At 45.0% G+C, this 12,190-nt stretch overlaps 1 protein-coding gene across 7 annotated transcripts in view; it reads right to left on the bottom strand.

Annotated features, from left to right (window-relative positions):
- The window catches only part of LOC144151343 (dermonecrotic toxin SPH-like), a 120,590-nt gene that overhangs the window by 58,222 nt on the left and 50,178 nt on the right, over positions 1 to 12,190 (bottom strand). The window lies entirely within an intron of this gene.

Raw genomic sequence — 12,190 nt, forward strand, 5'->3', positions numbered from 1 at the left:
TTTCATGGCACAGCGTAATCATATAAAAAACTGCAGTGGAAACATTCTGGACCTGTGCTTTTCAAACTTCGATGGCGTTAGTGTGTCGCGCTCTCATTGTGCTTTAGTAATACCCGACAAATATCATTATCCTCTATCTATTTCCTATGGCCTTCCGACAATGCTCCACCGTTCTGTAGTTTCAAGCAATGCGCAACCTCGCTACGCTTTCGCCCGGGGAGATTACGTTGGGCTGTATGGCTACTTTTCTGCTGCCCCTTGGTCAACAGTCATTGACCACTCTGATGTCAATGAACAAGTTGACCGCCTTACTGAGATTGTGGTTTTGGGTATGAAGAAATACATCCCGCAATATTTACCAAAGAAGTTCAAGTTCCCACACTGGTTTTCTTCTGAATTGCGGGATGCCCTGAAACTCAAAGAACGTGCGCACAGAAAGATGAAGCGCTCTGGTGCAAATCAGTTCGCTCAGGAGTTCCGGCGCCTACGTGCCCTATGCAAAATATTGCACAAGCGTGATCATGCTTTGTACCTGGCGTCAGTTGAAGCTAAAGCAACTCATCAGCCGGGTGCCTTCTGGAAATACATTCATTCTAGATCTAGTACAACGAAAGAATCTATTCGTCTTCTGGATTCCAACGGCGATGAGGTTGCAGATGCGGCCGACTGCTTTGCTCGCCAGTTTTCTTCTTTGTTTGGGCTTAGCGGTGGTGGTGATGACGGCAGCGTCTCTTGGCACCAGGACGGTAACTCCGCTTGTTTCCAATTTGATGAGAACATGGTGCGGACCAGCAATCAAGCGGCTAAAGCCCTCGTTTTCTTCTGGGCCATTCGGTATTCCTGCTGCAATTCTAAAAACGTATGTAAATATATTCGTTCCTGTGTTCACCTCAATATTTAATAACTGTCTCTAGTCTGGCACGTACCCTCGCTCAAGGAAAATCTCTCGTGTATTCTCTGTTTTCAAGTCAGGCCCAAAAACTGACCTCTTGAACTATAGGCCAGTGTCGATCCTTTGTTCTGCCTCTAAAATATTCGAGTTATCTCTTCATACGGTCTTGATGATGATGATGATTTAGGGTTTTATGGCGCAAGCCCGACGAGGGCAAAGAGCGCCATGACAATGGTGGGATGCTATGAGGCAATATTAAAATGGAATCTGTAAAAAATCCACTACATCAAAATTAAACTATGGAAGTTGGTGTATAGGGCCATAATTAAAAGTAAGAAATATTGGTATGCAAGGTGTTAAAAACCCCACAATACCGCCATTGTTTTGTGACGGAACATGAGGTCAAGTGAGATCATGGGGAGTATGTTATGTACTTCAATAAGTCAACATCGGCAAGGTAATTAAAGACTCTTCTGTAAGAAAACATGGGACTATCTGCTAAAAATAATGAAGGGTGCAAGGGTATGCAATGAGTGTATATTTCTTGAAAGGGACGTTTTCTCTCTGTGTTGCACATCTTGCATTCAATGAGCATGTGCAGAACTGAGAGCTGCCCCCCACACCGATGACAGTGTGGCTTGTTTGCGTCCGTTAAAAGGTATGAGTGTGTAATGTGTGTGTGGCCAATTCTCAATCTGCATAGGGCTGCCTGCACAAATCTGTCATGTTTTTCAGCAGGGGGCTTTTCTATTTTGGGTTTAACGACATGTAGTTTGTTCTCTACTTCTCTGTCCCATTGTTGCTGCCAGTGGTCCCGCAGCTTTCTTTTTACAAAAGGTTTCAGGTGTTGATATGAGACCTTGTTTACGTCTATGCTGCTTCGATGGGCGGCAGCTGCAGCACTACGGTCAGCAGCTTCATTTCCAGGAATGCCGCAGTGGCCAGGAACCCAGCAGACTGTGACAATGAGTTTCAGGCCATGAGCAGAGTGGAGAGCTCTTAAAACACAATTAAAAGTAGGGTTTCTACTCATCTTCCGATATGAAAGATTTGAGACGACACTGAGAGAGTCTGTGTATATAACTGACTTCTTAACTTTGTTTCGAAGAATGTGGTTCAAAGCCAGTAGAATACCGTGCGCCTCTGCAGTGAATATACTTGTGTTCCTGTTCATTGTTTTGGATATATTAAGTAGGGGGCCATTTGCAGCACAGGATACGGTTGTGGTAGTTTTTGAAGCATCTGTGTGAAATTCAGCTGCCTTGTATTTGTCACGGAGGAACAGAAAATGCTGAGTGATGACAAAGTTTGGTACATTTTTCTTTTGAATTTCTCTAAAGGACATGTCACAGTGAATTGGGAAAGTGTCCCATGGAGCGACCAAATCATGAACTGAGGTACAGTAGACATCAGTGAAAGGAACTTGGAACTCGCTGACGAGGTGTGAAACTGCCAGCGGGAAAGGTGGAGCTATGGATGGTCGGTTTTCAAAGAGATGATCAGTTGTGTTATTTTTCATTATGGTATTCAGAGGGTGTTCCTTCAAAGAAGTCATCTTTGCGGCATACATCAGAGCAGTGTAGGCGCGCTGGTACCCTAGAGACCACTGGTTTGATTCGACATGAAGGGATGGAATAGGACTTGTTCGATATGCCCCTGTGGCCAAGCGAAGCCCCAGGTTGTATACTGGGTCCAACATTTTGAGTGCTGTTTTTGTTGCAGACTGGTATACAATGCAGGCGTAGTCTATTCTTGACCTAACAACACTATTAAGAAGTGCTAGCAGACATTTTGTATCCGTACCCCAGGACTGATGAGATAGTACCTTTAAAATGTTCATTGTTTTCAGGCATTTTACTTTTAGTAATTTAATGTGCGGTATGAATGTGAGCTTTTGGTCGAGCAAACTACCTAGAAACCTGTGTTCCTTTTTCACTGGTATCGGCTGACCTCCTAACGTGATACAAGGAAGAGGTTGTACACCGCGTATCCTAGAAAAGACAACAACAGCACTTTTATCAGCGTTAAACTTAAAACCATTTCTTTCAGCCCATGTAACCAGCCTGTTGACACTTAATTGTATTTGACGTTCACATATCGACAGATTACAGGATTTAAAGCTAACTTGGATATCGTCAACGTAGGCAGAGTATGAAACAGTCCGGGGCAACACAGTTTTAAGAGAACTCATTTTAACAATGAACAGTGCACAGCTCAGCACTCCTCCCTGGGGTACGCCATTTTCTTGAACAAATGTTCTAGACAGGGCAGTCCCCACACGGACACGAAATGTGCGATCAGACAAATAGTCTTGAATAACATTGAGTATATTGCCCATAAGGCCAAACGACTGCAAGTCCAATAGAATGCCATATCGCCACGTTCTATCGTAGGCTTTCTCCATATCAAAGAATACAGAGAAGCAGTGCTGTTTATGGACAAAAGCGTCTTTAACATACGATTCAAACGCAACCAAATTATCTGTAGTTGATCTCCCAGACCTAAACCCTGCCTGATTTTTGTCTAGAACACCATGAAACTCCAGAAAGTAAAAAAGTCGTCGGTTTATCATTTTTTCCAGGAGCTTACACAAACAGCTGGTCAGGGCAATAGGCCTGTAACTAGCATCAAATGATGGTTCTTTCCTCTCTTTTAGAAGAGGTACAACGATTGCCTCTTTCCATGCTTTTGGAAAGCGGCCTTTCTGCCATATTTTGTTAAAGAGAGAGAGTATTGTGTAAAGTGTGTCAATGTGTAAGTGCCTGATCATCTCATAGCTGATTCTGTCAGCTCCAGGGGCTGACTTACCACATGTGGACAATGCAGTAATTAGTTCGGGCATCGTAAATGGTGCATTGTATCCTTCATTTGAGCGTTGGTTCACACAAAGGGGCTGGCGCTCAGCTGCTTTCTTGTGCTGGAGAAATGTTTGTGTGTAATGAGAGGAACTGAATACGTGTTCAAAATGTTTGCCGAGAGCATCTGCTTGGTCTTTTATTGTGTTACCCACACTATTTACAAGGGGAGTAGGATTGGTCTTGTAGCCTTTTAGTTTCTTTATCCTAGTCCGTACTTTGCGATAGTCTGTGTAAGAGTTTATAGACGATATAAACCTTGTCCAACTTTCGTTTTTTGCTAAGCGCCGTGTCCGCTTTCCTTTGGCTTTTGCCCGTTTAAACTTAAGCAGGTTGTCTGCCGTAGGATAGCGGCGTAAGAGTGCCCATGCTTTATTCTGTTCGGAAGGTGCACACTTGCACTCCTCATTCCACCATGGTCTAGGTCTGGGGAGGGTTTTACGAGTGGTCTCTGGAATGCTCTTTTGAGCACAGTCAAGAATATGGGCCGTAATAAGTGAGCTGGCTGCCTCAACATCTAAATGACTTATTAGTGAAGGGGTTAGTCGGGAAAGTTCTTTGAATGTTTTCCAGTCAGCTGCATGTTGTTTAAAAGTTCGAGGCGAATCGGTGTCTTGGGAGTTATTGCTTATAGCTAGTAGTTTTACGGGGAAATGGTCGCTGCCATAGGGGTTGTTAATTACTTTCCACTCACAGGTGGGCAGTAAAATTGCGGAGCCAATTGCCAGGTCTATTGCAGAATATGTGTTGTGGGCCGTGTTGTAGTATGTTGGATGTTTCTTATTAAAGATGCAACTGCCGGATGATGTGATGAACTTTTCAATTAGCCGCCCTCGCGCATCAGCTCGCGCAGATCCCCAGAGAGGGTTGTGGGCATTAAAATCCCCAATAATTAAGTAGGGTTCAAGTAGCTCATTGTTAAGGTTTTCGAATTCGACGCTGGATAGACGATAGTCCGGTGGAATGTAAAGAGAACACACTGTGATTAGTCTATCAAAAATTATGGCTCTAACGGCAACTGCTTCAAGTGAAGTTTGCAGCTGCAGGTGTTGACAAGCAACAGATTTTTGTACTATTATTGCCACACCATCAGACGGATGGTGGTAGTTCAGTCTGTCTGTACGAAATATAGTGTATTGTGTTAAAAAGTTTGTCTGAGATGGGCGTAGGTGTGTTTCTTGGAGGCACAGTATTTTTGGTTTGTAATTTGAGAGTATATCATATATATCGGCAAGGTTGTTCAACAGCCCCCTACAATTCCACTGGATAACACTTTCAGCAGCCATAAATACCAAGAGAAGAGAAATAGAGACCATGAGATGTTTTTTTCCCATTAAAAGGGTCATTAGTGAGGGAGTTTTGTTTTTGGGGCCCTTTGAGTAGTTTACTTAGGTCGCCGAGTGAGTTCCCAGTGTAGTGATCTTGGACGACTTTGGTTTGTTTGATTTACCCCGACCAGCGGAACTGCGGCGCTCCTGTTGTGTTTCAGAAGCAGGTGTGCTTGGAGAGACATCCATGACCTCATCCAAGGTTTCTGAAGGAGAAGTGTCAGTGGAGACACTCTTTGTGCCAGAGGCCGCAGCCACAGCACTGGACATTGCTGCAACAGCAGTGACCGCAGGAGCAGCCTTCTGCTGTTTTGCAGATGCCCGGGATGGAGCCAGATCATCTCTCATCTGGACTGAGCTCGTGCTTGAGGCCTTAGGCACAGCACCAGAGCTCGTGCTGGAGGCCTTAGGCGCAGCACAGGTGGTCGCGCTGGAAACCTTAGGCACAGCACTAGAGGAGGGTGTAGCAGCAGAAGTCATGGGAGCAACTGTCTGCTGCTGAGCGGGGGGCAGTGGCGGGACCAGGTTGCACTGGGTGCCCGCATCCACCAGACGACGCTCCACCCCCCGGCGAGCAGCGTCTGCGTAACTTCTACCTGAAAGCAGGGCATGCTTCAGGCGTGCTTGTGCAAAGGTTAGGTTTTCAGTTACTTTGAGTTGAATTATTTCTTTTTCCTTTTTGAATGCGGGACATGCACGTGAATACGAAGCATGTGGTTCCCCACAGTTTGGACATTTCACTTGTTCTTTTTTGCAGTCATCACTGGTGTGGTCAGCACGTGCACAGTGAGCACAGGTGGGTCGGCCACGACAAGACTGAGTTCCGTGGCCATACTTCTGGCACTTGAAACACCTTCGAGGACTAGGTATGTAGGAGCGTACTGGACAGGATATGAAGGCTGCATGGACGGATTCAGGAAGCGTTGGACGGTTGAAGGTCAGAACAACATGCTTAGTTCGAATTTCCTCACCTGCGCGACGCATGGTAATCCGCCGCACAGCCGTGACGCCCTGGTCCCTCAGTCCTTCAAGCAAATCCTCATCTGTCTCGTGAAGCAGTTCCCTTTCAGAGATCACGCCTTGCGTTGTATTCAGTCTACGATGTGGTGTGACCGTTACTTTGAGTTCAGCCAGGGTGTTCTGTTTTAGTAGGTTCTCACTTTGGTTTTTTCGTTCCACCTCTACCAGCAGATCACCAGAGGCTAGTTTCTTAGCTTGGTAATCCCGGCTGACAACGCTTTCAAGGCACTTTGCAATGAGGAATACAGATTTTTTAGCAAGTGGTGCATTTTCATCTTCAGAGTGGATAACCAGGTATTTTGTGAAAGTTTCACCTTGGGAGACTGGATTCAGTTGTGTTACCTCGGTGCGGCCCCTTTTAGAAGGCCGATCGGTTTTTTTGGGGGGGATAGAAAAAGCCATATGAGCATGGAATCAATTCGGCGGCAGAGCCGGTCGCCCACCACCGAGCCCAACAAGGGAACGTGACGTTAGAGTACACGCTAACCGTTACCCTGCCGCTATAACCCTATACTTGGTACCAAGGTTGATGTCCTTGCACAGGGTTAACCCTTGCCGCCAGGAAAAATGTAGAAATCAGGAAGGAAGGAGATGACAGGACAGGGATAGGAGAGGAGATAGGAAAGTGGAAGAATGAAGAGAAAGAGAGGAAAAGGCGACTGGCTGATTTCCCCCGGGCGGGTCAGACCGGGGATACCGTCTGCGAGAAGCGGGGGCCAAAGTGGAGTGTTGCCGCTGCTGGGGGGCCGTAAAGGTCCAAAACAAGCCCAACTTTGGCTCAGCCACCAGGTTCCCCTTTTCCCCGGACACGGCAAAGCCACGCACAGCCGGGACGTGGGTGGGTCCAACCCACATGTGCTCGGGTCCGTGGTGTTAAAAGACACCAAGTGCCTATGGCAGTAGGCACCCCTGCGGAGCTCGGGACCGTGGTGGCGCTACTCACCAAAACACCTTGAGTACACAAGGTGCCCCCTGCGTGGTTCATACGGTCTTGTCTTTCTCACTTAAACACGTCCTTATTCCTAATCAAGATGGCTTCATGCGTGGTCGCTCAACTTCCACAAACCTCGCATGCTTCATGGAGCAGGCCGTCCCAGCAGTCGTTGGTAGAAGCCAGCTTGATGCGGTCTACTGTGACATGAGCAAGGCCTTTCATGTGGTCAACCACTCGTTATTGCTTGCCAAGCTCATTCTGTTAGATGTTCACGCTTCTATAGTGGGTCTTATACGTTGCTATCTCCAGGAGCGATATTGCTATGTAAGTGTTAACGGTCAAACATCATTTAGGTACAAAGCAACCAATGGTGTACCCCAGGGCTCCGTTCTGGGCCCCCCTCTTTTTTCCATTTTCATTAACCATGTTGCTTCTGCCATTCAAAATTCTTCTTTTTTGTTGTATGCTAATGATATGAAAATCTTCAGAGAAGTGCGTATTGTTCAGGACTGTAATTCTCTTCAGGCTGATATCGTGTCATTCCATCGTTGGTGCACCAAAAACGACTTAATTTTGAACCCCTCAAAAACGAAAGTTGTTTCCTATAGTAGGAAAACTTAACAGCTGCAATACTCCTATAAAATAGCAAGCACTGCACTGCCGAGGGTGACCGAAATTCGGGACTTGGGAGTACTATTTTATTCTTCTCTGACTTTCTCTTCCCACGTTACACAAATTACCGGACGCTCTCTTCGGTGTCTGGGTGCTGTTTTCAGGTATTCTAGAGAGTTTAAAAGTCCTCTTCCTTTCTTAAAGTTGTATTCGGCTCTCTCCTTACCTCTTCTCGATGACGGTTCTGTTGTTTGGAATGGAACTTGCAAGTCCAATAGTGACCGCATCGAAAGGGTTCAAAATAAGTTCCTTTCTATCTTTAGGCACCGTTTCCGTCACCTACAAGAAGACGCAAACGGCCGCATGTCTTGTCTCAAAAGTATTCCTTCGCTTTGGTGTCGACGAATGAGAGCTGACATTATCTTTCTTTATAAACTTCTTCATTGTGATATTTTGTGTGATGACTTGGTTGAACTTATCAATGTCAACTTGCCGAACAGACTTCTCCGAAGATTTCGAACTTTCAGAACAGATGCTTTAAGTAGACGACGCTCGTCCATCTGCAGAATACAATGTGCATATAATGAATATTCCGATCGTCTTGATATAATCCAGAGCTCTTTGTCTTTGTTCTCTAATGAATTGAAAACTGTTGTAGCTTAAGTGCCTTTATGTCATTTATGTGCCGTATTTCTGTTCCGTATTTATTTTATGCAAATCATCATCTTGCTTGTTAGTTTTTCACTTTTCCTGATTTTGTGTTGCTTGAATTTCTGTCGGTTTAAGTGTCAGTGCTTGTAACGCTGAACTTCATTTTTCCATTTTGAAACTTCCTAACATTTTGTTACAAAATCTTTGTTTTATGCGTATAATCTATCTCCGTCATGTTCATTGAGTATTTGCTTGTGTATTTTCAATTTTTCACGTGCCGTCAACGTTTTGCTGGCCGGGTGTAATGGCTTCTAACACTAGGCTTCCTTTTTTTTCTGTTTTCATTTCTGGGATCTCTTTACTATTTTCACTTCATTGTTTCTGTTATACATATGGTTTTCTGTGTTGTGTTGTCTTGATTTTAGTTTGTTTTAATGAATGCTTGTATATGGTGTACCAGTACCAAGACCCTAGGGTTGTTCCTTGGCACTGAAAATAAAGGTTGATTGATTGATTGATTGATTATTATCTCTGTGGTTCGTTTTTCGTTTTTCTTTTTTTTATTGCTGAAATTTGGTTTCTCTGTGGTTCTGTTTAACCATTATAGTTGCCTCTTTTTGAAACTGTGTACTTATCATGCTTGTCTTATCATTTGTCTCTATACTCTTGTCATTGTTTTTGTCGTCTTACTGTCAAACTTGGTTCTCTGCTTGTGTATTCATTACAATAAGCTGAGCCACAAAGGCATCTTCTTTTTCCTTTTTTACCTGTACCCAGGCTCCGCCCGTGCTTTATTTCTGTAATTTTCACTACTTCAATTTGTGTGTGTCTTGTCGCTTGTTTGTTTCTTGCAATATGTTTCTTGCATTTTGTTTTCATGTAACTATCTGTGCGCCAGCACTCAGGTCTCTGGCTGTTCCTGGGCACGTAAATAAACATGATTGATTGATTGATTGATTGATTGATTATTATTATTATTATTATTATTATTATTATTATTATTATTACAAAGGTCATCTCTTACAGCCGAAAAACAAACATCATTTACTTTCCTTACACCATTGACGGCGGCCCCCTGTCTAGAGTTGATGGTATCAGAGACCTTGGAGTGCTCTTTGACAGCGCCTTAACTTTCTCGCCCCATGTCGATCAACCTACTCGGCGGGCTTTTCACTCTCTTGGTGCTGTATGCATATTTTCACGGGAATTTCGGTCTCTTAATTCATTCCTGAAACTATTCAAAACACTTTGTATTCCTCAACTAGAATATGCCTCTGTCGTGTGGAATGGAACCTCTCATTCTAACAGCAAACGTATAGAGTGTGTTCAGACCAAATTTCTATCAATATACAGGCATCGTTTTTCCTCTGGACCTTCCGAGACTGCCTTAGCAGTATCCAGATTCCAATTATCTGTCTCTCGGCGAACCCGCCTAGATCTTCTTTTTCAATATAAACAGCTTCATGGTATTATCACATGCCAGGAACTACTTGCACAAGTCAGCCTTCGTGTTTCGCAAAAAACAAGGTTTACCCCCCACTCCATAATGCTACAGCAATCAACACCCATTCCCCCGTCCAAAGAGTGCATGGTCTGTATAAATGTCACTCTGGGAAACTTGATATATTTCAACGTTCCCCTTCGGGAGTTTTTGACTGGGTTGTTAGCTGTGATACAATAATTACTCTTCTTTTCGGCAAAGTTTTTTTTATGTCGTTTTATGTGTGCAATGTCTTCATAGTTCTTGTTTCTTGTTTGTAAGTCCTATATATTCGTGACTTTGTGGCTGTAATTGCTTCATTGACTTATCATATTGTCACGAGACGGGACAATACCCGCGCCGGCATGGCCCACCACTAATGACGACAAGGAAGAAGATGGGTGCGGGGCGCAGCGAGCCCGGGCTCGGAATGGCTGCCTGTAAATAGTCGTGCAAATACATCGCTTCATCGCCTCATGGTTCGTGTCATCTGCCGCCACGTTACATTTGGTGGAGGTGCGGGTTCATCATCCCCATCCTGGCCCCAGCACCGCATCGCATCGACGTGGACGCAGCCGCCAAGGACAACGGAGCCGCGCCGGGCCGCCCCAGCCCTGTCGAGACCAGAACAAGACGATGTCCCCTGCCCCGTGTCCCCAGCCCGAAAGACCCGAGTCAGGACCAGCCGAGACGAGCCGACCCAGACACGCCGACGATGTGTTCCCCCGCCCTTCCGTCCGACGTGGCTCAAGGACCTTGGGTGCGTCGTCACGGCTGACGCCATTGCTATTGCTGGGCCAGGCATCATCAACGTCGTCATCCTCATCCGTGGCGGCAAGTGATTCGTCACTGCATTTTTCATCTCATCCGCATTTAATCGCCATTTTGCCTCGTCGTCGACCGGGACGGTCTTCATCGACCGGGGAGGTGATGTCACGAGACGGGACAATACCCGCGCCGGCATGGCCCACCACTAATGACGACAAGGAAGAAGATGGGTGCGGGGCGCAGCGAGCCCGGGCTCGGAATGGCTGCCTGTAAATAGTCGTGCAAATACATCGCTTCATCGCCTCATGGTTCGTGTCATCTGCCGCCACGTTACATGCTCGCTGCGCCCCGTACCCCATCTTCTTCCTTGTCGTCATTAGTGGTGGGCCATGCCGGCGCGGGTATTGTCCCGTCCCGTGACAATATATTACGGTATGCTACTTGCCTTCCATCGCACCCGATTTATTGTGCCGCGAGGAGCAACAGTGATGTGTCTGGTACTTTCCATCTTCTGTTGCTGTAATTTCATAAATCAGTTCCTGTATTTTGTTTCTTACATTCACGTTTAATTGAAGCTTTGTGTTTTCCCCTATATCTGCGAATATGTTTTTATGTCTGCTTGCTTCACCCAACTGCTGTGACCATTGTTCCACATACTTTTACCATTGATACACCATTAGCGTTTCTTAATCGTCTAATTTTGGTTGGAATACCTTTTTATTATCCTTAGGGTTTCATTGCTCTTTTTTTTCTTCGCTCGTTCCTCTCGTTGACTGTTTATATCGTGAGTTTCTGCTGTATATTAGTGCCGCATTTTGTCTTCCTCAGTGCGCCAGAACCAAGGCCTCGGCTGTTCCTGGGCACTCTAATAAACATTGATTGATTGATTGATTATTATTCTGACCTGTTATTGGGCTACTACAAAAATGATGAGTGTGGCTGTGAATTGTTGTAAACATTGATGTTTAAAAAGGAACAAATCTTTTTTTTTTAGTTTCGATACGAGTGCATATGAAATGAGGGTACTCCATATGCTTCCCTGCAGGAGCAGAGCTTTCTCCGCTCGCAGGGGGCTTATATAAACCTCGCACTGCAACAAAATAATTCCAGAACCGACCTCACCGCTCTTGTGAAATCCTTTCTATAGGCCTAACCCAATTTTCATTCAATTGAAACGTCCATCATAATGTAATAATTGAAGCAATTTGTTTAAGAAAGAGGAATCGTAACCTCTGCGTTGGACCAGAAATTCCCTTTCGAGCGTAATTGTCGCGTGATACAGTGAACGACGTGAATGAAACTATTGGAAATAAATCATTTACCCCTGCCTCCCCCCCCCCAGGAATAGCAAAAAATTAATGCTATACGTTGACAGGCACTTAAAAGCTTTAACTTAAAGTAGGACTACCATTTATGCTGACAAAAAATACAAATGTACTATACAATAAAAAACAGCATTTCATGATGGAACGAGAAAAGAAACTCATTGAGACCATTTTGTGCCCTCTATAATGTTGCACAGGCGTTAAAATCTAAATAATTGCCCATTTAGGCCTTTCATAAAATCGTGATCTTCTGTCGCGGTCCCGTACTGTCGCGTGCTATTTTCACGCGGTGATGTTATATCGGCGCTCTGCTGTCGTGTGTCCT

This window comes from Haemaphysalis longicornis, unplaced genomic scaffold (assembly GCF_048455015.1).
Source record: "Haemaphysalis longicornis isolate Haplotype H1 unplaced genomic scaffold, Haemaphysalis longicornis Haplotype H1 scaffold_9, whole genome shotgun sequence".
NCBI lineage: Eukaryota > Metazoa > Arthropoda > Arachnida > Ixodida > Ixodidae > Haemaphysalis > Haemaphysalis longicornis.